Source organism: Pimephales promelas, chromosome 3, assembly GCF_988280905.1.
Source record: "Pimephales promelas chromosome 3, fPimPro1.hap1.1, whole genome shotgun sequence".
NCBI lineage: Eukaryota > Metazoa > Chordata > Actinopteri > Cypriniformes > Leuciscidae > Pimephales > Pimephales promelas.
The window spans coordinates 13,237,896-13,265,349 of record NC_142771.1 but is presented as its reverse complement, the minus strand read 5'-3'; the positions used below and the strand labels follow the sequence as shown (position 1 = coordinate 13,265,349).

General features: G+C 37.9%; 1 long non-coding RNA gene across 2 annotated transcripts; it reads right to left on the bottom strand.

The window, feature by feature from the left end:
• Nucleotides 1–21,661: 21,661 nt before the first annotated feature.
• LOC120489202 (uncharacterized) lies at nucleotides 21,662–27,454 on the bottom strand. Of its 2 annotated transcripts, none has more exons than XR_016155070.1 (4): nucleotides 25,604–27,454; nucleotides 23,087–23,488; nucleotides 22,862–22,967; nucleotides 21,662–22,394 (listed from the first exon to the last, which is right to left on the bottom strand). It is a non-coding gene; the product is annotated as an uncharacterized LOC120489202 (long non-coding RNA). The 2 variants fall into 2 exon arrangements; XR_005624713.2 differs by having other exon boundaries at nucleotides 25,664–27,452.

Below are 27,454 nucleotides of genomic sequence, written 5' to 3'. Positions count from 1 at the left end.
TCATAATGCTCATGCTCCGCCCATGCCCACTGATGGACTGTCCCGTATTAGCATATTTCTGCCGTCAGCCATTTGTATACTGACCGCCAAGGCAGCACTGGTCTTGTCTTGTGTCGACACGCCCCATGGAACAGAGGGGTGGGCTTAGCAGTTTCTCATTATCATTTAAAGAGACATGCACCAAAACGGGTCAATGTGAACATTGTTTGTGAGGAGGTAAAGAGGATGTGGTTTTACACAAGCATTGAGGAATTTTAACCAAAGGATGTTACAAACTTTACATTAAAGTCGGCATGAAATCAAATTTGGCAAATCTTCTTTTTATATGTAATACTGTAGTGTTTATTATAAATGATTTATCTGTGCACTTCATTATTTTTTAAAAATTCATGTAGCCTTATGATGTTTAATCCAAGAAATTACCCTTCCCTCCCCCATCGAAACGACCTCTCTTCTATTTCGGTCACGTGCAATGGCGAAAGGGTGCGGCCAGATCCGATGAGGGTGTGGCTATCGGCGCACCGCCTCTCAGAGAATCGCATTCAAACCTGCCTCCATTTTGTTTGCAACACCCAACCTCCAACAATCCAATCAATTCCCGAAGGACGAAATCAAGCCCTGCCCTACATTTTTTCTAATTTCAGAAGCCATTTCACTCGGATATAAATCACAACAAGGAAAAGATATATGCCGACATTTTGTGCAAAAGGTGCATCTGATGAACCCCTTTAACAAAGTTCCGGAGGAGTTTGGGTTCCGGCCAAATTTAGAGCTTGGAATTCATGTGTTTTGAAGGAGGTGTGGCTTTGGAGTAATTCTGAAGGGTGGGTGGGATTTTAAGCTTTCAAAAGCTAGCTTGCTATTGCTAGCCTCCACGAAATTGCCTACCAAACTTTAAGCATAAGATCATGTACATCCAATCAGTTCTTATTGCAAAATAAACCCGAGAGGATTGGGACCCCAACGTGAAGGCCTCCAGTTTTATTTTACTGTAAATACAGTATTTTTTTTTATTCGACAGTAAATATAGTCTATAATTCCGATAAGCAGCATTTAAATGAAACTAGAGAGAGTGTGTTTACAGTGACACAAAATATGCTTTTGTTACAGTGTTCTTTTTTTTATTTGTGAAGCAACAGAATGAATATGTCCTCATGCGCCCCATAGAGAAAGACTGTATCCCATGGGAAAGCAACAGCCCAATGGTAAAAAGCCCTGAAGGCTCCGGATGTTGAGGGATGTACATTGCATTACAACATCTATCACACAGGATACAGGTGTCTGCAAGCAATTTAAAGGTGTTGAAAGAGTAACAATGCTTACGATATTATTAGAGATGAAAGAGCGAGTGAATATTCAGATGGAAGTGAGATGGAGTGAACAGGAAGTGTGATGTTGCACGTGACCATAAGATATATTTTCAATAGATATTGAATGACTGGACAGTGGTATGCACTTCCTGTCCTTGAGCCAGACAGAGAAAGTGATATACACTATGAGAGAGACGCCATAAACACAACAGTACTGCAGTGACGCAGACTGTAATGTAAACACACACCCCATCCTGATGCTCATCAGAACACAGGTTAGTAAACACATCTACGCGTGTTTGTGGTCTGTGTAAACCAGCCTCCACTGCTCCTGCATCAGTGTTTTTATCATTTCCACTAAAGATATCTAAACATCCTTATACATACATTTACATGAGATGTACATAGAGTGATGTGCAAAATTATGTGCATAATAACCCCCGAAACAATATATCTTGAGTTCTCTGGAATACTTGATTCTGATTGGTCAGTTGCAGCATTGTGCTGTATTTAATTTTTTTGTAATGATAACTTTCTAGTTTACTGTTGTCCATGGCAGCATACCAGTCCTAAGTCTTTGTACAATCTCTCTTTTAATTAAAGCAGGGCCATGAAGTGCCCTATGTAGGAGCTATTTTGAGTTTAGTTTAATCTAAATTGTTGAGCTATTGGAGCACTGGAATGTTTTGTTAGATTTTGGATCCTTTATTTTGTAGGGACTTTTATTTTGACAGTTGGCGAGAATTTTTGAATAAAAAGATGACCGCCTCTCGCTTTTTCAAACACAAGAAAAGTACAAGGAAGCTGTTGGAATGTACAAGCATACAGTTCTTTACTTCGCTATCGAAACGCTATTGAATCACCATTGAACACTACTTGGACATTAGTTTTGACATTTAAGTTGTGCCTTTTAACCACCTTTCTTCAATCATCTACCAATCGTTTGTTGGATTACTGGAATCCATCCTTTGTCTGATACTACCAACCAACTCAACTGCCCGCTATACTGCCTTGCTCAGCTTACAAACCTACTTACCTACCTGCTGGAATTCCATCTCATCCACTGCAAAAAAAAAAAGTACAATTCAAGTTTCTTTGCATTGGATAACTTGTCAAAGAAGTTAACAAATAAATCCCAGCTATGAGTGGTCCGCCATCACAGTCTAACAGATCGTCAGTGACAAAATGGTGGCTAATCAGATCAAAGAAGGCGAAGACTATTCACTGAAGACAAATTCCAATGTAGTGCTTTAGATTTTACATTGTAATATTTAGGACTGCATTATAAGATGCAAGTTGCTTAACATTTAATATTCGAACTGTTTTCGATAGAAATTAGAGCCCGTCCGTTTTATTTTATTTTTGAAATATTCATTTATCGGCCATTATAACTGCCGATACCGATAGTTTGGAAAATGCCTAATATCGGCCGATATATCGGTCTGGCTCTAATAGATATGTTCAACGATACATAGAGTGATTCAAACTACTACTGTTTTCAATGGAATTTCGCCCTTTTGTATTGATATGCTATTGTTTACATGATCCATGTCATTCATAAATGTGGCGAAACAAGAAACATTATGGCAGATTAGAAATACAAATAAGAGTGAATGTGTGCACTTCACAACTAAGCAACAATTAGACCTAGACTTTATTTTACCATTCTTGATTATGTATCTTTATTCCCTTATACAATTTAATTATTTAATTCATTTAAATGAAAAGACACAAAGAGCTGCATGACAGGGAAGACATGTTACACTGAAGTTAAGTATGGACTTGCTATTGCTAATATACACATCCACGCTGCTGTGAGCATGTAAGTTATGCTGCTGCTGCATGAATAGACATAAATCAGAGGAACTCTGGACTAGCTTACAGGATACAATGAACCAGGCTATTTGAATGTTGAGCAGGCAATCTCATCGGCTGAAAATTAGCTAATCAGCATCTGTGATAATGGTGGGAGAGTTGAAAATTACATGTACAGGCCTTATCATCAGCTTGTGCCATGAAGAGTTTCATGACTGAACTAGATGTATCCCTCACTTTACTTCCATACTCTTCTTTTCTACTGTTGCTCGGTGGGACTCATTAGCTTACAGTGCATAAATTATTAAATGTATTAATAATTTACAGGAGTAAAAATGAATGTCCAAAAATTCACCATTGTGAACAAAGAACAAAGTAATGCTGCTGTGTAAGATGGATGACTATGGGATGCGGGATTCGGACTGACTCTGCTAGAATAGAGCAGATGTCTCCGCACTGAATAAAGTCTGACTGTCAGCATAAAGTCTGGTCCTCTTTACAGTGCTTTCTAACTGCCCACTTAAACAGGAAGAGACTGTCTGTCCCACAGGTAAAACAACCAGTGACAGTTCATTTTGTCCTGTGCAATTTATACTGAAATTATGTTCTTACTATTTCTTTAAACAGGATAAATGTACCTGAAAGGAGGAATTGCATAATGTTATAAGACTTGTATTAAGACTTGACAAAGTATTGCATTGGAATATTCAGACTCATAAAAATCAAAAATTCGAATATTCGTTTATTTAAATGACGTTTAACGAAAATGTTTATTTTTACTTTTTTTAAGTTTTTGTCACCCTTGTCAAAAAGTACGGGGAAGCTTGTTGACGCTTTGGACGCTTTGAACTCTCTGACGTTGCAGGGAGAATAGAAGTGTCACAACATGAAATGTAATAAAAAAATACAAGCAATACATTGAAGAAACCTTTTGATGACATTTTTATAACCGTTTTGGTCACATTTGGTCGGGGAAAAAAAAGAATAGTTAGCTATTATTATTATTTGCAGTCAAATCGGTGTCACAGTGAGCAAATGAATTGCATTCCCGCCTCAAAAAATATTTCAAATAAAAGTTCTCATTGTGGTGATGTTATTATAACTCAGATTAATTTATTTGATCAAAAGTAATCCCATTTTGTGAGATAATTTAGTCAAGATCATTTTCATCATTTGCTAGTAATTCCAAACTTTGCAAGGCAGATGACAACATTGTGATCAAACAGAAACAACTTGTTAAAAAACACGCTCCACAGCGCCACCCAGCACATTTAATTATAACTGCGAGTTACTGCGTGGGATTTATCATTAGCTGTTTCCATCCACACGTCTTTATCCGAATTAAGTTATCGAATAAAAAAATGCCTTTTGCCTTATGGAAAGAGTAAAATTCGATTGAAATTCATATCGACTCAAATGAAATGCGTTCGGTCTCATCGGATTTTTTTCTTGATCGATATACGGCTTGTGCGATTAACGCTGATGGAAACGTTATTTGCCAATTAAGTAATGTATTGCAATTAAATTTTAGGTCATTTTATGGTTGCAACTCACCACAAAGCATGGAAGAAGTTTAAGTTCATTTCCGCCCAGTATTTCCAATCAGTTTGTGCACACATTGCAAAGCAAAAAAAAATAAAAAATGCTTCAACCAAAGGTTTCCGTGGAGTCTCTGAACCACGATCTCCCAGAACTGTTTGGAGCGCTGTCGTTCAGCTGGCACATAAGCGTTATACAACTTGTGCAATATTGATCATTTGTTTGATTGATGGCGCAATCCATTTTGTCTTGCAAAACTTTGTTCGCAAATGTTTGCTTGAATCTTGTGCGAATCAGTGAAAAAATGAATGGAAACGCCTTAAAATGTCTCAAATCAATTCGACATACCAATTTGGTCTCAAATCAATTCAATATACCAATTTAATTGCAAAACAGCATGTGACGTTATCGCGCACAGGTTTTAATTCGCTTTAAAGCCGCTGGATGGAAACACACTTTCACCAGCTTTATTCGCATGAGATTTTTTATCGAACTTTAGATAATTTGATTGACAAGCGGATGGAAACTTGGCTATAGATTCACTGCATTTACGGCCAGTAAAGCAAATTTTGAATAGTATTTATTTTTTATTTTTTTTTATAATAATTACAAAACAAATATTCGAAAATATTGAATATTCGTGCACACCCCATGCAGTACATTTTTCTTACACTGGCCCTTTTCTTGTTTTAAAGAAATAGTTCACTTCTGAAAATTCACAAATGAGTTGTTCCAAGCCTGTATGAAATATTTTTTTTTCTGCTGAACACAAAGGAAGATAATTTGAAGAATGTCCAGACAGTTGATGGACCCCATTGTCTTCCATAGTAGAAAAAAATATGAAACTATAGAAGTCAGTGGGGAAACTCTTAAGCACAAACTAGATTTTTTTTATAACTAGAATTTTCAGTCTGTCCCTCACATAAGTTTTCTGACTTCAGAAGACTTGGAATGTAGCTTATGCATTGTATAGAATTTTAATAGTGTTTGTTTTCCTTTTCAGAGCTTGTCGGTGTCCTATCATTATACAGTTTCATTCTACAGAAAAGGCAGCATGAACTTTTTTCAGAATTTCTCATTTTGTGAGTCTAATTTGAAGTAAATGATAGCAGCTATTGTTTTAAATGGGAACATCACCACCATCTCACAGTGGGAATCAGCATCCAAAACCCAACATATGCAGGTCTTTTAAGAAGGGTAACGTTTCACACACAGCTGTCCACTCCAGGGAGATTGATGGATACCAGTTTGTTCTTTGCTTTCATGAGATTCTGATGCAAAGTGAATTACAAAGTGTAACTGAAGACTAATGGCTAATAACTGGGCAGAATCAAAGAGGACTCCCAGCATTTAAGGACGGGGAAACATAATTCCTTTTATTCTCTGTTCCCAGGCCTGTGGTTGGAAAAGGCTTCGGGTAGAAGAGCGTCCTTGTCTCTAGGGTTGGGGTGGAACATGTGAAAGACGATACCCACACGCAAACTTTGGCACTAACCAGACTCGAGAGAACAAAAGTCCAATAACAACACAAGAACGCCAGTCTCAGAAACACACACAAGCACACACCAACCCATAGTGTGCGCACTTAGACACAGTGAATCCTGTCACACATTGAAATGATTGTGGCTTTGTTAAAAAAGCACATTATGGGGATTGCCAAAGTAAAGTAACTGCAAAACTTTCTAAAGAGGAATAATTCATACAAAAAAAAAAAAATGTAAACTTCACTACTTATTCACCCTTTAATCATTTTAGGATACACTTACAGTAAGTGACAACAATGTACTAAAAAATTTCACATACATACAATTATAACGATCTGCGAAAATAATACAATATCATTTTTAAAAAATCATGCACTTTGAAACCCATTTTCAAAAGTTTTCAGGCCCCGAAAATGCATGTAAATTAATGGCCAAAGTGCTCAAGAAGTTGTCCGTTTGTAGTTGAAAGCTGTCGTGTAAACCGGCCTTTAGCCCTCCCTTTTTTATTATACAAGACCATTTTGGCTAGCTGTTTTCGAAATCAAATAAACTTTGTTTTTACCTGATTTTGTTCAATATGACATCACATCAGTTCATTCCTTGATTTTGTTCTTTAAATTTGTTCTTTTTTGAAGTGTATCTTTAACCGGCAGGCTTTAACCTCCCACACTGGCTCTCACGTACAGCAACCTGAGATCTCTGTGAAACTCTATAATAAAGAATTAGATTAAACACAATCTCTCCTTTTCTCCCCCCTCATCTGCTCATTTACTGACGTTTTTAAATCTAGGCCTCCGTCCCAAAGGGCCTATCAGCTTTAGGAAAGAGCAGACATGATACTGTCTGCATGATATTGCCATTTTCATGGAAAGAACCGTGTGATGTTAGCATAGCTTTGATATTCTTCAATAACTCAAGAGAATGACTTAGTAGCTTCCCTGAATATGTTGATAAACCGATAAGATGTTTGTGAGGGGGGAAATGAGAGAAGATAAACATGGATGTGTTTTCGCACGGAAGTTTGAACGGCTCATTCCCTCTTTTTTGTGCAGAAATGATTCATACTCAAGTTGTTTATACGTGTCATTCCCGAGTTACATGTAAGAACACAATAACTTCAGCTCTGACTGTGTGTGTGTGTTTGTGTGTGTTTAATTTAATGGTGATGTGAAGTACATCCAGTCCTCCCAGAACTCAAAGGAAGCGTGTCTTATTTCTGCGGTGTTACTGAGACATAGCTTTGTCAGCTTTTGTGACAGCCAATAATAATAATAAAACAGTCTGTGGGCTACATATTGCGTACATAACAACATGTTGTACACATTATTGATTTTTCCTAATAAAATATGTTTTGTTTGAAACATTTGGCTTGAAGAATTGAAAAGCATAAAACAATTTCCTAATAAATTGCTGGAATTTTCCTGGTAGAATTTGAAAATGGTGAATAAAATAGTGAAGTTATATTCATTAAACTGTGATAAAGCAAAACTGATTTGATATTTTGGTCACACTTTATATAAGATGTCTTTAATTATTATGTACTTACATAAAAAGTAACAGTTAGAGTAAACAAAATACTTATTGTATACTATTGAAATGGGGTATGGGTAAGGTTATGTTTTTAAAGAAGCAATGTCTGATACACAATGATAAAGTGACGTTTCACTCGTAGTCAACACAGGCAGAAAACAAAAGAATAGGAAGTATTATCAGCAAAACTTGAATGTCTCACAGATTTAGATAAATGAACGCAATCAAATATTAGTATCACGGTCACTTGATGGTGGGTCTGGTCAAGAAGCTGTCAGCGATCAAAATATTGACTGAAAATTATAGTTTTGAGAATATGTTAGAGAAGGCGAATATAAGCTCCAAAAGGTAAAACAGTATTCTTTATTTTAGTATTTTGATAAGAGTTGGTAATAAATTACAGTTAAATGTTTTAAAATACTGGCAATATTGTTGTAAAACAGTGTGTGAAAATTCACTTTGACTTGTTGACAGTAATGTTGAAAGTCTATCCAGTAAGAGCGAGAGAGAAAGTGAGACAGTGAACGAGTCTTCTCCCCAGGATTGACAGCTCTCCCTTTCTTTCAACGCCCCTTTGTTTATCTGCAGTTTGCTTTTCCCCAGCTGATCTGCACTGGATCACTGCCTGTCACTGTATAAACAGAGCTTTTGTTTAGCTAACCGTTCTCATATCCCTCTCATAGCTGTGGCTTGGAGGAATTCTCAGGTAATCTTTTTTTTTTCCGGGAAGTATGCAGGTGAGCACGGCCGTGTCCGGGCAGGCCTAGTCCCCCCACCGGGTGCTCCCATTACACACCTGTGAAAAACAAGCCTGGCATTCCAAATGATCCCTCTGCCTTCCTGGTGAACCTCAGAACTGTATAATTACAAGCCACACTTTTAAGTGGCAGCATTGTCCCACTGCATTTGTTTGTCACGCTGGACGGATGGATGAAAAAATGGCAAAAGCTTCCAAAATTGCAAGCGCTAATCTGATCGATTTCTCTGAGTCAGGGTGCACGTGTAGTCTCCCTGAAGAGGGGAACATAGAAATATTATCAGGCAGACTGATCTCATGAAGTAGTGTGTGTATGACACGCCAATTCGTATTTCCATTTTTGGCGTGCTATCAAGACGCATAATCGCCTTTCAGCATGTTTATGAACACCGTTGACTTAACGTTATATAAATATAGATTTATAAAAAATGACACGCCAATTCGTATTCGTAAAAAATGACACGCCAATTCGTATTTCCATTTTTGGCGTGCTATCAAGACGCATAATCGCCTTTCAGCATGTTTATGAATGCCGTTGACTTAACGTTAGGCGTAAAAAAAAAAATTGTTTGTTTCCGGTTTCCGACCGACCCTGTCAATTTATGTGCGACCCAAAATTATTTTATGAGCTTGGGGAAGAAATAATAAAAATTAAATAAATACACAAATAAAAAACTCTGAGGCGAACTATTAATTTACGTTTTTGTACAGCTCCGTCTTGTAAGATGCATCTCCTCCAGCAATCTACAAACGAGGCAGATATCGTTCGTCAAACTGAACTATAATACATATTATACAAGTCTTTTTTTGTAATTTAGGATATTTTTATTCATATTCGCACACATACAAATGCATGCATTCATAGGCATGCACACACCACATACTAATACCTCCATCCGCCTAGTTTTATTAAAAAATCATCCTATCATGATCCAATCATGATCCCAATCCCATCTTCTGCTGTCTAGCACTTCTTTCGCCATGTATTTGTTCGTTTCTTTCATTATTTTATGCAATCCAAAACACTCTAACCTGCCGCGGTTCGTATCTCTAGAGCCCGTCTAACTTGTCCGCTTTTCCGGGACAAATGGATTTTTGAAGGACAAGTAACGTTAAAAGAGAATTTTACTCGCCCCAACGGACAAGTAGCCTGATTAGAACATCAATAACAAACAAAAAAATAACTAGGGAATCACTAAACCGAGAGAATGATTCTGATTTTTTTATTACATTTATTGTAAGTTGCGATCGATTGTGGATAATAAATGTAGCAGGCCTACTGTATTACTGATGGTAAGGTTGCGCTGTTGACGCTCGCGCAGAGAAATCTACACACATGAGCGGAGCACACACACACAGTTAACAACATACTCTGCCTATAAAAAATCTAAATGTGGAGTTTTTATATTTTAACATGTTAAGCACTAAGCAGCCTCAATTATTTTTCATGAATACCATCACGATTCAAAAAGTGACATTGATTTCCTACAACAGTTCAATAAACAGTTAATATTAAGTCACTTACTGTTTATAAGCAATATTGGGTGTTTTTGTTCCATTTCAGCAGCGAAAATAGTTCCAAAGAAAAGACACAGCAGAACCACAGGAACTCATCCTGTTTTCATTACTGAATGATTCAGCATTTTGAACGAATCGGTCGAGTCAAGGATTCAATGACCCATTCATAAACATCAACATCTGTCTCATTCTTGAATGAATCAACCGTTTGAACGAATCGTTTGAATTAATGAATCAATAACTCACTCATTTATACGGCCGCCTGCCGCCACCTATTGGCAGTTTAGTGTTATGTTTATAAGTAGCCTAGTATAATTCTTTCCAATATTTCTTATTTGCACATTTAAATCAATTTCATAACATTATTTTATGAAATTGTAATTTTTCAGTGTAAATGATTTAATTTCATCAGCCCTACCTAGGGTAACACTAACAGTATGCTTCATCTTTCATTTTAAATTCCTAAATTTGATCAATAAATTCTATTATTTAGAATTATAAGACACTATAGGGCATTTAATAATATTGGTGGAGGGGATGCCCTTAAAGGTGCAGATATTACAATTTGCCTTTTTAAATATCAAAGCTGATTGAACACTGATGACAATATTGCTTCAGAATAAAAAATAAATACATTTAAAAAATCCGGACAAGCAACTTTTTTACTCGGACAAGTGATTGACAGATTTACTTACTTGTCCGGAGGACAAGCATGTGAAAAGGCTTAAGGGGATAGTTCACTTTGAAATTAATTTTTGATATGTTTTAGCTTAACTCAAGGGCATCCAAGATGTAGGTGTCTTTGTTTCCACAGTAGTTTCAATTTTGATATTTTTAGGTTTGACTATCCCTTTAATGTCGAGCCCTGAATAATTTCCTACCCATCCCTTGCTGCCACTGAAAAAAAAAAAAAAAAAAAAAAAAAATTCCCTACCGACCCATGACCTCAACTGACAACCAACCGGAACCAAACTTTTTTTTTTTTTAGGCCTTATATAAATATGACTTACCTCAACCCCGTCCCTAAACCTAACCGTCACTGGGGTTAATGGCATTTATAACTGTTCCCTTACCATCCTAGGTAAAAAAAAGATATGACTTACCTCAACCCCATCCCTAAACTTAATCGTCACTGGGGTTAATGGCATTTATGACTGGAGATTTGACTGCGTGTTCAGACACGCGGAATTATGCGGACGTTAATGGCATATACGCATACATGGCGATACACGCGGATGGCTCAAAATGCGTGGAGATAACACGCCACCTGACTCGAAAGTGGCGTATATGTTTACGCAAAAGTCATGATGTCATGTTGTTTCAGGACAGACACTTGTTGCGTTTCCCTCGAATCTCTGTATTATGAGTAGAAATTACATAACTTGCATATAACAATATTGCATTCTCAAGTGACACAGTCAGAACACATAAAGCAAATTAGCATCAATTGGCAAAAGACTATGTCCACACTGTTGCACACAATAAACAAGATAGCTTGCATCTGTATGCGTGACAAAATAAAATATTAAATAAAGAAAATGAATAAAATATTACATAAAGAAATTGAAATTGATCCAATATATCAGAATGAATGTAATACTGTATATTATAATCTGTACTCTCTCTCTCTCTCTCTCTCTCTCTCTCTCTCTCTCTCTCTCTCTCTCTATATATATATATATATATAGCGCATATTAATCTCAAAACATTTTAGTCGCAATATAATACTTTACACGTCATCCATTGTGATAACTGCAGGCCTTTACATTTGAACATGGACGGATCAGCACGTGACCCATTAACACTCACTCGTATGTGATCGAAACTCAAATAAACATAAAACAGTGTTAGATGACAATATTACAGCCAAACCCATATTAACAGCACAATAACACAGTCATTTCATTGTATGCATTGTTAGAAACCCATAAAACTTTATGTACTAACAAAACAGTGCATTGAGACGTGCTAATGGTAGCATCGGAAAATATTCACGTTCGCCATGTGCGACAATCTCATCTCTTTTTCCACAATACGGGTCTAAAACAATTATCGAACATTCTATATTCACAAACTCATATTAACATAAGATATTAAGATTTAACATCAAATATTCAGATATTTAAAGGGCTTACCTGAAGAGGGGAACATAAATATTATCAAGACAGACACTTGTTCCGTTTCCCTCGAATCTCATTATGAGTAGGGGGAAGGGAACGTGCGTCTGATAATAACTCTCTATGCTCGCCCCACCCCCTGCTGGAGTCTTTCGGTACTGCACCATAACAAACTACATGAACCAATGAAATAACCAATCAAGATAATATTCTCTTCTCAATACCCGCTACACACGGGTTTTAAAATATCACTCTACTTCATTTTGTTCAAAATATATTGTAAAGGCGCTAAGCAACAAGTATAGAACTTTCAAAAAATATATTCACAATAATTGCTGGTGATATAAATGAACCAAATTGATGGATATATATATATATGAATATCACATGGGATTTTAGTTAAAAAAAACATATTTTTTATGTTTCTAGAGCATCAAATTATCATAGAGTGATTTCTGAAGGATCGACTCTGAAGACTGGAGTAATTATGCTAAAAAAATTCAGCTTTAATCACAGGGATAAATTACATTTTATAAGCAGTCAACGTCCAAATCCTTTACTTGATAATGGCGAGTGACAAGACTTGCATATACCTACAGTTCCCCGACTCTCAAAGACCGTTTTTAAAAATATGAACGTTGTCATGGATTTTAGCGTACACTATCTGTTTTTTAATCGAGGCCTCTAGTATGAACAAGGTATCATTCAGTTTTGTTTTCATATTTATGTCTGTTAAAATACAGAACTTTTTCATTGTGAACAAACAAACCGTTGGAACTGTGGCAGACAGTGGCACATGTCGGCCTTTTCTTGTGTTATGGGTCAGTTCTTGGCAGACTAATCTAGGCCAGACTTTTTTTTTTTTTGCCAATAGTCAAAAGTCTGGCTCTGCGAGACAAATCAATTGGCCGATGTAAAAGCAATGTGTGCTTTCCTTCAGAAAGGGCCAGCTGAACACCTTTATAAGACCACCATTTACAGCAGTCTTTAATAGTGTTCTGGAGCCTGAAAGTGCTCGTATAAACTTTACAACCTTTTCTTTACTCGTTTAGTGACATATAACACAAACCATTTTACAGAGTTGCTATCATTTAAGCTGTCTCCAATAGTGCACATGCACACACACACACACACACACATAAACAGCCCCGGGCTGATGATAACAGCTGTAATGACTCTGTCCACACCCATGTGGAGTTGGGCCAGTCCTTGAAGTCGCTCCAGCTGTTTGTGGAGAAAGGCTGCAATCTTTCAGCCTCATGTCATATAGTGCAGCACAGCATTCTCACATCTACATCAGTGTTACCTGACAGCAGCACAGCCTTTCCTCTCAGCAGACGTTAATAATGGGACGAGGAACAATGCATTCCCTTTATTTATATCAATTGCTCTTGGACTGACGCTGAAGTAAAACATTTGAGTGTGACTATGAGAGCCAACAGGTTTTTCTTTTATTTACTACGTCTATGATTAGAATAGTATAATTTAATACAATGTTTTATGCATTTTGGATTTTAACATAATACTTGAGTACTTTTGTGTAAAAAAAAAGTTACTAAAAATTACAGTATGAGAAATTTTACTCCATTTGTAGGACTGGCGGAGATCCAGTGGACACGTCGATGTTCCATCTATCCATCCATAAATATGAATATGTTTTGAAGACACCCGTAATGATTTTGTAATATACTTGTAACACAAATAAAGTACACTTTAATATCACTAATCAAGCGTGTAATTAGTCCCTACACAGGCATATACTTAAATGCTAAGTATACTAGTGGGTCCACATCATAAGTACACAAAATAAACTTAAAGTTTTGCTTTACAACAATAGTACAAAATTTGTTGTTTCAAAATAGCACACTTCAAGTTAATTAATCATTAACACGCTTGAAGTACACTGATAATTAGTCTGGCTGCAAGTGTACTTAGAAAGGAAGGGATGGATGTCCTGAAAAACATGTTTGCTTTCTCCCTCCTGCCATCCAAATAAGTAAATCATGCAAATCTGCTCTACACTTCAGGTATAATCTCGCAAGCCAGACTTTTGACCGCTGGCATAAAGCCTGGCAGGAATTGTAGCTTATTCTGCAACAAAGTGGAAGCTCATTTAAATTCTCTCCATTCTCTTCTGTAGACAACACTGAAGGGGAAACAGTGTGTTGACTTTGGTCAGAGTTTCCCTCCATCCAGAAGTAATAAGCACTGAATTTGACACACACATCTGAAAACAAAGCAGAATACCGTTGTGCTTGAGGCATTTGTTGGCTAGCTTTTCTGATTTACTTCAAGAAACCATTCTCAGTTTTTATTTGGACACAGTGCCAGCAAAGTTGACAAAAGTTCTCTCTCTCTCTCTCTCTCTGAACAGTTTACAATCTGAACTGCAAGCCATGGATAAAGTATTTCATACATTTTGAAAACATAACGTATAAATCCCAGAAATAAAATGTTGGATAAAACAGCTGGGACATTTATTAGTTTTAGCTCCAATAAAAATGGTTCCAGAGTAGATAGTGGTCGGGGACCCTCTCTGTAACTATAACCAGCCATTCATTCATTAATTTCATTCATTCATTATTTCATTCATTAAAGGTGCCATATGTAATAATTGAGGTAAAAATATCCAAAAAATGAGCTACACGCATCAAAAGAATGAGAAGAAATAAGTGCAATGATGTAATTAAAAAACTGACAAGTTATAGTGCTGCCGAGATATAAACCTAAATTAGCATGCTAAATTAATAGCCCCGGCCCGGCAGGTGTCGTAATAGCAGTTCCGGCCATGGGAGGCGGTATGCGGGCGGGCAACGTTACCACCAGCCAAACTGCACTACACGAGTGAGTCGCGCTCGCGCCGGCTTGTGTGTGTACTTAAACCTGATGTCATGTCGTGTGGAAATACAGCTCATTACTACATTTCAGTTCAGGGAAGAGTTCAAAAAATGATTGGTTGACATTATGCATGAGGAATACATTTTGGTAAGTTGTAGCATACTGTATCTTTCAACAGTGTTCGGGTTTTTTTTCCATTAGCTAGTAGAGATGATCGGTTCACGTGCGCTAGGGATCTGTGGTGTAACATGTACAAGCGCCAAAACGGTATTTATTGTTTGAATTGCATAATAAAATTGACAGAATCTGAGAGCTTAACTAACCTGCTTGCTAAGTGTTAATTGCATGTGTCTCACGGTGAATTCGTGAGAGCTGGCAGCAGCGAATGCTGTCAGTCAAATTAATTCAAACTAACAATAAAAGTGTAATATGAACAAAACGAATACCGTAAACTTAAAATAATAGCCTGCAGGCTTTTATTTTCCCATATCGTCGAAATGCAACAGCTTGTTTTTGAGACAGGCGTCTATGAGTCGGTCTTCATCATTTAGTGTTGAGATGTTGTTCATTGAGTCTCTGATCTCTAAAAATCTCCAAATGCTCCACGTGAAACTGCGGTCTTCCGACCTTTTACTATTGTGACAAATGATTTGAATAATATGGGGAGAAAGAGAGCAAAACAGCGCTCGTTTGTGTTGTTTGAAGACGTGAGTGCGTGCGGCAGCGGCACAACACATTTTCTGGAGGTATACTGCCCCCATCTGTTATGGAATATGGAATATTTTTTGATTTTTAGTTCCAGATGGCACCTTTAAAGGACAATAAGCCTTTATTGAAATGCATTTGTCTTTTGCTATGTAAGCACTTTTTAGTTGTAGAGTTTAGCAGTTAGCAAAAAGTTAGTTTAAAAATGTTTTTTTTTTTAATTGTTAGTATTCTGCTTTCTGTATGGTGCATGCAAAAAACAAAACAAAAAACAAGTTTGCATTGCTGTAAATAACATGCTTAACTGTTTTTCAGTTTTTCCATCTGTATAATATTACAATATTATGTTTGTTAGATATATTGTTTGGAGCCAGGTATTATTTTTCTGAGAAAAAACAACAACAATAAAAAACAAATAAAACAATTTCAATAGAAATATACTTATTCCAACCAGAAGCTAATTTGAGCATCCTAGTCTGTTTCTTCACTTTCAGTGTGGACAGAAACGGTGCTGACATTTTCTGCTTTGTCTCACTATCTCTGTCTTATAAGCAACCCTACATAGACTTTGATTTTACTGCATTTGTTCTCCATTTTGTTTTAATGGCAAAGAGTCATGAACTATTAATGCACACCTGCTCAAACGAACACAACACGCGGATTGTCACTTTAAAAACAACAGACTGCGGCTCTCAGACGCAATAACAAACACATGACTTGCTATCATTCTCAGTACATGTCCTTGTCTGTCTCACAGATAAAGTGTTGTATTCATTTACCTTTAAGTGACTAAGTTATAGACCGACAACCATGTTGTTTCCCTTGAAATTCCTTTCTGTCTGTCTTATCTCACAGATGTGGTATCTCTCTCTCTCTCTCTCTCTCTCTCTCAGTGACTGCGTGTGGTTTCAAAGGTTGATGTAACATAGTTAACCCAGGTAACCTTGACACTGTTTCTGAAGTGGAAAGTCACCCTAGGGCACAATGTTTAACATGGACACACTAGAATATACTAATACCCTGTGTGGCGCCTTCACAGATCAGATAACACTCCTCATGACTGTTGTGGTCATTACTATATTTACAGCATGAGCTCACTAGCAGTGTTGTAGTACTCGAGACTCGGACTCGTCTCGGACTCGGTCTCGAGACCATATTTTAATGGTCTTGGTCTTGTCATGGACTCGTGTGCATTTGGACTCGGAATTGACTCGTACTCAAACATTTTTTTTTTAGGACTCGGAATTATTCCCGAGTCCACTCGAGTTCAATTCAAAATATTTTTCATGATTATTAATGTATGTTAATAAAATATTTCTTTAAATTGATTGACACGCCCAGTGATTGGTGATTTTCTAGTGCGCAACTGCGCATGACAAATTGTAATAAAATTACTTTTAACACCACCTACTATGTGGCCTTTTTACCCTAAACTGATCATATTTTTTAAACTCTAAGTAAATTCATAAAAAAAAAAAAAGGATTTCTCTGAGTAAATAAAAGTAAATTAGGTAATTACCCTCACTGGCCTCGGTCTCGACTCGGACTCGACCGTCTCTGGTCTCGGACTCGACTCTCTATGGACTCGGTCTTGACTCGGACTCGACTCTCTCTGGTCTCGGTGTCGACTTGGACTCGAGTGAGGTGGTGTCGACTACAACACTGCTCACTAGTCATGAAAGAAGTACCTGTCACCCAATGTTTTTTTATTCAAAATGATTTTTTGGGCCCATTTCCCAGAAGATAAAGACTTTTTTGTTAAAAAAAAAATGCTATTAACTTTTAGGAGTAGGGGAGACCTGGGTATTGTAACACCATCTTGGTTTGAATTTGTTTAGCGATCATGAAAATGGAAGTTTGAATGACAGGAATCATCCAAATTCTTGTTTAGTTTCGTATATAACGTTTGCCAAAAACTTTGACCTAAATGTTAGGACAATTGGTTACACTTTATTTTGATGGTCCCCTTTAGACATTCTGTTGATTGTAAGTAAAGATGCACCTACTTATCAACTATTGCAATTGTGTTCTTTTTTTAAAGCTTGAATTACCCTTCGCTAAGCCCCGCCCTCCCTAGTTACTGTTGCTACGCCTGTCAAGCTTTCGCAGCTGGCACATCTATTAAAGTGTGTATGCACTGGTGTCAGACATTTCCCAATGAGATAATCATTTTTGGCGAACATGTGAAATATCTGAGAGAGCAAGAGAAAAGGGACTGCAGTATCTGCAACCGATCAGAAAATGATTTCTTAAAAATTTAAGCTAAAGCCTATGGTCCCAGCGGGACTCATATGCTGACCATTAATGGGAAACTCACAAATTGAGGAACAGCTATGCTCGTGCACAGCAGGGTATGTGAAATAATCCTAATAATTATAAATCAAACAGCTTATCCATAAATCTTGTGAAATAAGACTAACACTGGGAGAGCCGCGATCGGATTGGTTTAAAGTTAGTCAGGGGTAGTAGGCCGTCGATTAACAAAATACTTAAATATATTTTAAAGTAGGCTATGTCAGTGAGCCTCCGTCTTGTCTTTAATCGTCTCATTTTACGTTAAAATATATGCATTAAGACCAAAGAACCGTCCATATTTCCAAGCAATAGGTGTTTTTGTTAATCATGTCGACATTTAGTTGGGAATGGGTCTCCCACCCCAGATAGCAAACTGACATTGAATCAACGTGGAAATATGACATCGAAACAACGTTGATCTGACATTGTTTTGCTCATTGAATTAACGTTGAACCAACGTCAGACGCGTCATTCTTTCAAAACTAACGGAAAATCAACTTGAAATCAACGCGTTGTTTCAACGTTATGAAAGCAAACCAATTTTCGATTTTCATTTAGCTTTGAAGAATGCCGCGTCTGACGTTGCTTCAACGTTAATTCGATGAGCAAAATCAACGTTGTTTCAATGTCATGAGAGACGTCGTTTCCACTAGTGGTGGAAATTTTGATTCTTTTCAGAGACTCGTTCATTTTTAGTTCGTTCACCAAAATGATTCGTTCAGACTCGTTCATTGATTCGTTCAGTTTTTTTTTCCCCATATACATCAGCAGCAGGTGCGGCAAAATGTGTTAACAACGTATTTACTTGTTACAAAATAAAAACTGATTTGACTTTATTAAAAATTGTGCCCTAGGCTACTCATTAAATTGATAAAATAAGTCTAAATAAGCAATCAAAGTCTCAACACTCTTTTTATCTTTTAAATTACACTCTTTTCGGATGACCAAATCACAAGTGTTTTTTAATCTGTTTGCATACTAGGCAGGCTAGTTAACATTTTATTTGTTTGGTCATAACGAGTTAAACGAGGAGTTATTTTCTGTATGTAAGTTATGAATTGCGCGTTCACAGTACGGATACCTGCGCTTTGCATTCACTTTCTGCTGATTGATGAACTAGATTGACAGAATGGCCGACCTGGTACACGAACTGGGTATAGCAACCAGTTCGTTCAATTCGTTCACGAACGGGAGATCTCTCTCGTTCAGACTCATTCAGCAGAGTAGATCCAACCAATTACATGCCCCTTCTAAGCCCAAGCTGAAATGCTATTAGCTGACGTGAGTCACGTGACGCAAATGAGCTGGAATGACGTGACGCAAATAATCAATACTCTATTTTTTTTTAATGTTTTACAGTTTTTAAACAAACAAAAGTGCATGACATGACATATATATTTATTTTTTAAAGTATAAAACTGTTGAAACATAAAACAATAATAAAAATAAATAATACAAAATGCACACAAAACAACACCAGTGCTAGTGGTGCCACTCATATTGAAGTTAGCATTACCTGATGTAGTTTGTAGATTTTAGTAAAAACGAAAATTTTAAGCTGTCTTTTATTAAATTAAACCATCAGCTTGCACTGTTAACTTTGTTGTCATTATTATCTTGACGTTCAAACAACTGGTTCTTTCATTCACGAACGAGATGTACGTATGTAACAGTTCATTGGACACGTTCAAACTCAAAGCAACTCAATAAAGGGCGTATTCGTTCACTAGATTCAACAAATCACATGCTCCGTCCTCATATCATACTCGAAGGCTATTGGCTCGAGGTTTAGTCACTCTTTGTCTTTGACAGATGAAACGGGCCACAGAGCTACACGGTTCATTGAGCTGCGCATGCGCGCAATAGCGGCGCGCAGTGGTAGAAGGGGGAATTTCAGTGAACGAGAAATATGAGTCAATGGATAACGTGAACGAGAATGATTCGTTCACCTAAAAGATTCGTTCAAAAAGAACGATTCGTTCAAGAACGTAACATCACTAGTTTCCACGTTGATTCAATGTCAGTTTGCTATGGGACACTGCTTAATTACGACCATCATTTCTCCCCGCAGCTTTTAGATTTTCACGAAGGAAAACAAATCCACTCCCCCATCCAAACTTTTAGGATACCGGGTCTCAGATTTGCACAATCCATACGCACAATGCTTCAGCATGTTTCCCTCACTACTCAAAAGCTTTGCCAAACCTAGTTACAGTTGCTAAGACACGATTATCCAGTGGCGGTTTTCGGGCGTGGCTTAGCGAAGGGTCGATTTTTTTTTAAGAGTAAAATCATTTTGAACAAGTTTGATTCACAAAATAAATGCATGTACAAAATCTGGTGTTACAACCATCCTCAATCCCCCCTACACTCGCTTATTTATAGCCTAAAGAAATTGAGTAAAAGCACAAAAAAGTCTAAGAAATCTTCTAAGAGAAAGTGTTGCTTTTTCATGACGTACAGAATTTTATCAAAGAAATCGAAGGACTCCGGAGATGTTTGGAGACGCTACACTAAACGGATGTTCTGAATGATAAAACAGCATAGTGATCTACCTTTTTGTTGCGCAAACATTTGACGTAGAAGTGTGTTGAAATCTGATGTATGGGACGGTCCTCTCAGGTATGGCAGGATCCAGCCAGGGTGATGTACAGAGATCTCCACAGCACATCTGATTCCCACCTTCAGCCCTCACTTACGACCCCCGGGGGCATCGAGATATTTTAGAGAACTCTTTGGTCTTGTTGCGGATGCCGTTGACCCAGGTGCAGTCCCTACGGTCATCTCTGAAGAAAAGTGACTGAGATATTTAGTCAGCAGTGCTCTCAGACGGCCTATAGTTAATGTCTTTCACAGGCTGGAGTTTGAACACATTGTTCTGGTCGGGGAGCGGTAATGACCGCTGCCGCTGCATTCTCCACTTTCATTACTGGGATAAATGGAGCAATGCACTCCATATCAGGGAAAGGAACAAGACTGGAACTCCTGAATATAAACAGCCAATTAATCCAAGCTTATTCTATTAGGAATTGAGCCGGCATCACGCAGAGTTGAAGCCGTGAGCCGCGGAGCGTGGCGAGAACAGCGCCGGTACCGAACAGCGTTTTTTATCCAGCTCGTTTCGCCAGTTCTGTGGTTTAGCCTTTTCCCAGAGCAGTTTAATGCCACCGTCATGAGCTGCGGTGAGCGTAAATAAAAAATGACGATCATTATATAGCAAAGCGTTTGCGGCTTTGGATTTATGAGGTAGTTTTAGCGCCACTGCGGGGGAATGCCGGTGCAGTGTTGCCGGCTTTTTGATTGCACGTGTTCTTGATAATGAGACGATAGGGTCCTAATCAGATCCTGGAAGGTATGTCCTACTTCCGATTGCTGTCTCAGGTATGAAGTGCTCTCGCCTGGCTGGACTGGAATGAAGGGAACCTACGTGGGAGAACACATGCAAGAGACATCCTTCGCCAAACTCGATTCTTATCTCTAGACGTCACTTTTATTTATAAGGGCAGCTATTTTTGAATGTTTGTTCCCTTAATTTCTTATCAGTCGAATTCCCCTGAGGTATGAACCATGTGTTGGTCAAAGAAGAAAATGGGGTAATCTCTATTTTCTTTGATAATGAGGGGTGAAGGGTCTAAAGTATTTCACAGGCTGTTATTAGGGATCACTCGGGCAGATCGAAATGTCCAGGGGCAAACCGTTGGGAAAACGAGAAAGGACTTATAAGTGGAGAGAAAGCATGCATGTAATGTCAGAAATCAGAATTTATTATAAAGTAATACATTTACTTTACATAATATTTACAAACAGATATACTGATATATCAAGTGTAAGACTTTTTTTTCTTGTAGAATATCCAGTTTCAAAAATCCATCAGAGTTATTGATGATTTAGTGCTGATTTAAAACACAAATTAGTGAATTCACGTCATAAGACTTTGCCCTAAAATCAGCACGAAACGTAGTCGGTTGCCACCAACTTTACTACCATTTTGTGATGTGGTATTTCTGAGTGACGCTGTTTCTCAAACAAGAAAATGGAAAATATATGCACCAATAAGGAGTTCACAATAAGACCAGTAAAATGCAATTAAAGGGGTAATTCATCACCGGTAAAATGGGCTTTCAATAAAAATTTGCTGCCCAAAATAATCGAATAAATCTGATCTGTGCCAAATACTGTATGTAGGAAAACTTCAACACCCATAATGCACTAGGCATGCTGCCGACCAAGGCCACTCCCACCAGTCTGTTATGGATACTCTTGACCAGAATCAAATATTTCCATGCTTTAGACGGAAATACTCCTTTGCAAACTTTTAGTAATAATGATGACAATGGTGAATAGTGGGGGTGAGTTACTTTCAGTTTCCAGTGAAGGCAGTGGCTAACCCAGACAGAAACATTGTTCCAGCCCAGATACGGCCCACATCTGGTATGCGTCGAATCCACGTGTAAATATGAAGGGAACAAACACAGCAAGGGAAAATCTGAAAAAAAACATCTGTTTGTAGTCAACTTTTTAAACTGGATGACAACGAACAGTATTTTAGGCCAAACAGATGGGGGAAAAAATGAAAGAAATTGCTGTTTTTTCAGTTTCGACCGAAGCATTCAGTTTTACCATAATGCTGTTTTAAAGAATATTGGCACTTTTCCACTACACAGTACCAGCTCGACTCGACTCGGCTCGCCTTTGTTTGGTTTTCCACTGTGTAAAAGTTGTACCTGTTCCTGCTTTCGGGTACTTTTTTTTGTATCACCTCCCGCGAGGTTCTGATGGGGGAACGAGGAACTAAAGGTGTCGCTATGACGACCGGGTACTATTAGTGGCGGTACTGTCTGCAATGGAAAACGGAGCGAAAAGCGAGTCGAGGCGAGTTGAGCCGAGTCGAGCCGGTACTGGTAATGGAGAAGTGCCATATAAGTTCGATACAATTTTCAGTGATAAACCTACCCTTACAGTAACTGTTCTGTTTTTAACCCTCTGTCGATTCAACTCTCCAGGTGGGGGTACAAAAATGCGGAAGTATCATTCTGTAGTTATCGAGAAAGCCTTGGACCTGTCAAAATAAATGGGAATTTCTCAGTCCAGGAAACACAGATAAAGAGTAAACATTGTTCAATAACATACTGACATTGGAACAGTACAAAGCGTGGTTGAAAATCAGCTTACACTGACCTTCATTTGTCCCAGTGGTCTTGAGTTTCATAGTGACACCTGCTGGCATGGAAGATTTTGTTTTTAAATCAATGCCACATCAGAGGACTGGTTCCTTTTCATTGATTGATTTATATGAATCACACAGTTCAAAAACGGACATTCCCGGACTTAAAAAACAGGCTTCGTGTGTTTCTGGTGGAAGGAGGCTGCGTGCCGCATTGCTGTGGACGGTGCAGCTGTTTCCTGGATGGAGGGATTTTGTGCTGTGGTGGCTGTGGCCGTCATGTTCGTTTCATCACTCCATAGGCACTGCTTGCTTGGACATTTCAGTTTTCCATTCAAAATCATTCTGTTTGGACTGATGGATCGCACACATGCCGAACCATAGCATCACTCTGGACTGATTTGGACTCTGAAAGTCTGAAAAATGGCTGCTTTAAGACATGACATCAAAAGTATGATATTTACTTCCATTCCAAATAAATGTATGGTCTCATTCTGAACAAATCATCAAATTATTCACCTTTCTTCTTCATCTTCTTCACCAAATGTCTTGTTTTCTGTTCAGACAGCAACATTTTGTCGGCCCAGATCTGGGCAACATCTGGTACGTGTGGATTCAACACGTCCCAGATGTGGACCGGATCTGAGGCGATACTGTGTTGCTGTCTGGGTTGACAGAACCAGACATACCAACCCGATCTCACGGCAATTCGTACTAATTTTACGAGGTGGCTAATTCGTAACAATTCGTACAACCTCACTTGTACAAATTAATATTATTTTTGCTAAATCATACATATTTTACAAATTGGCCAATTTTGTATGAATTTGTACGAATGACCCACCCCTGACCCCGCCCCTAAACCTACCCATCACGTGGGTTTAGACAAATCGTACGAATTCGTACAAGTGAGGTCGTATTAATTAGTATGAATTAGCCAATTTGTAATCACTCGAATTGGTCGTGAGATAGCGTTGGACATACATGTGCAAGGAAAATAGTATATTTAGTGAGAAACATGTAGGATGAAACTTGATTTTATCCAATGGGAACTTTGTCCATGATAAAATTCCTGGTAAGAATTTGTTTTTAAGTCTCTTCTGCTCACCAAGGCTGCATTTGTTTAATTAATTGTTAAATATGACTAGAATTTAAAACAACCATTTTCTTTTTTAATATATTTTAAGACATAACTTATTCCTGATGTCAAAGCTGATGTTTTAGCATAACTCCAGTCTTCAGTGTCACATGATCCTTCAGAAATAATTATAATATTTTGATTTGATGTTCAACAAACCTTTCTTATAATCAATGTTGAAAACAGTAATTCAGATCATGATGTTCGGTGAAAAACATGTAGGACAGAAATTTATCCATTGGAAATTGATTGGACACTGAAAGATGTATAACAGGTAGTCGGAGAGAAAGGGGGAGGGGCTAAAAATTAGAGGCTAATGGTGTGTTCTATTATTTATCCATGTTGGAGTTCCGGCTAGAAAGACAGACATTGCCTAGCAACACGCAACACACGCCCCCTTTCCTCGGATTTCCCAGTTCGGAAGTCAACCGTGAGGACACCAAGCAAGACTTCCGATACGGAATCCAAGATGGCTGCGTCCTGTGTGACTTGAAATTATGAATTGGTTTTGATTATAACTCGTATCACTGCAATACCTTACAATATTGAATGAAGCCTTGTTTCTAACGGGTGTTACTAACGTGGCTAGCGTTCCTAAAAGAAGATGAACTAAAACATGAAATAAAGTGAACATTTTAGAAGTTCAAATGGCTGCGTTTTAATAAGCGACTGGTACTCGGCCAATCCTACCATAGCAACAGCTTTCCGGGTGGCGTCCATGTTTTTTCTCGGACACGCAAAACATACCAGAATGCTTGAAGTGTGAAAGTGGCATCATATCCAAGAGCCTATTCGGTTCGTTGAAAATAATAGAACGCATCATAAGCATTTTAGCATTTTGATTAATTAATTTAAAAAAAAAAAACATATTTAAATATTTTTTGAATAATGTGGATATTCTAGATTTAAATGCTTTCGGAATGCCATGTCATGTTGTCTTTCAAATATCAGGGAGTTTTATTTACAGGGAGAATCTGTCTCCGCTTATCGCTGTTGATTCCGGGCTGCAGAATTATGGGATCCCAGTGAAGGCCGTTGGAGAGTCATAGTGGTAAGACAAGTTGAGCGAAGTGTATTATGTAAAAGAGCAGGGCCATACATTATGGAACATGTCTACACGTCAGGTATAAAATATGTTCCCTGGTAACAACATCGTGAAACAAAACAGCCCCAAAACCACAGTCACATTCCTTCCCACTCGAGCGCCCCACACCCAGAGCCCCCAACACCTCCCTGCACTACACCAGCAGCCAACCACAGAGCTCCGCCCCCTTACTCGCCCCTCATACCGCACCTCCACTCATGCCTTTACTGCTACTCGCTCCCTCTCTCTTTCAGTTGCTTTATCTCTCCCTAGCTCGCTCTGATCTTGGCTGCCTTTTATTCTGCTCACCGCGTCTGGAAGTAGGTACACTGGAGAAGAAAAAAGAGAAGGAAAAGCAAAGCCTCTTACATTTCTATCTGGACCACCATGACCCCAGAAACAGCCAATGCGCTCCACTGCACTTGAAGAGAGAGAGAGAGAGAGAGAGAGAGAGAGAGAGAGCTGGAGAGATTGGATGACTAATGTTAAACTAGTTTCCTCAAAGAGCTGCTCTTGTGTGTGTCATGACTGCAGTGTTTCAAGGCTTAAACTTTAGCCTGATGAAGCAATAGAGAGGTCAGGATGGGGCAGAATGTTCAAAGGCCAGTGTTTCTTGTTCTGCTTTTGAATCACCCTCACATTGCTTATGTATTTAATGTCTTTGTATCTTTTTGCAGAACTCAAGTGGTCAAGTTTGATTTGTTAGCATTAGCAGTTAGCCACTGCTGGTTGAAGAGCAGGGGTTCTCAACTTCTCAGCCTGTCACTTTCTAGTAATCCCGAAGACCTTGATTAGCTTGTTCAGGTGTGTTTGATTAGAGTTACTTACAAAAAATAAGTATCCACCTTATTCCTGACGACGTTTTGAATTATGGGTGGCTGGATGAGCTGTCAATTTTCCTTGATGATTTATTTTCAGACATCATGAGAATAACGTTTTGCTTGGTATTTTAACGTGACATGTTTTAACAAGAATATCTATGGCAAGAGCTCTTTTCAGTTGCTGCTTTCTTTTCCTCATGATGATTTTTATTTTTTCCTTTGCAATCCGCTGTACACGTGTGAAAAAGGACAACATATACATATACATAGGGCCTACACATTTGTGGTCTGTTCTCCCAAATTTAATTTGGATCGTGATTCTCCTCAAATCCTCACGTCTCTTTCCAGGTTTGTTTTCACAGGTAAATGCAATTTATAATCTGACAAAATGACGAAAATCACTTTGATATAGTGTCACGTAAAGCTGAAGTTAATGAATATACTATCAGTGTTGGGAGTAACGCATTACAAAAGTAATACATTACAGTAACATATTACTTTTTGCTGTAACGCAGTAGTGTAAGGCATTACTAATCAATTTTCAGTAATATTTTACTCGTTACATGTTCAGTGAGGCTTGTATTACAGTTGTATTACAGTGTATTGTCTGCTTTTACTTCTTAAAGGCAACAGACTATGTGAAAGTTTTAAAGCAGTCTTTCAGTGCCAGTTCAGAGCGGTCGCGTCTGTAACATTGTTTTTTCCTCATAAATGCGAACACGAAAACTAAAATAAAATGAATATTTTAAGTTCTATGGAGACTGGAGAGCCAACCCTTCCTCATCCGATTTGCGCAGTGTAATTAACAGAATTACAAAAAATGTATTTTGCCTCCTATTTTTTTGTCACGCATGAATGTGTGTCTTTTCCCTAATATTAAAAATAAAACATAGACTGATATTTGTCTAATGTCTGGAGTCCTTTAAGGAAGTAGCCTATATACGTTTCAATACATGAATTTTCGGAGAATTTTTATTTCAAGTTTTGACTGCAAATGTCATGTCCATAATGCTGGACTTCCCCAATTTTAAATAATTTATCCTCAACATTGGATCTGGACGGTAAGGAGAATAACGCTGGAGTTGGAAGAGGTGTGTCGCGATTCTGTAGGTTCGTGGATCTGAGTCGTGTGGCGAATCGCGATTTCGGTTTCATATTGCATATCGTTACAGCCCAAAAGTTAAGTTCTACTTAGTTATTTTGGTGAAAGTAACTCAAAAGTAATACATGAGTAATGTAACGCATTACAATTCTGGGACAGTAATATTGTAAGGTAATGAATTACTTTCAAATAACAGTAACAAGTAATACCTAATGTATTACAGTTTGGAAGTAACTT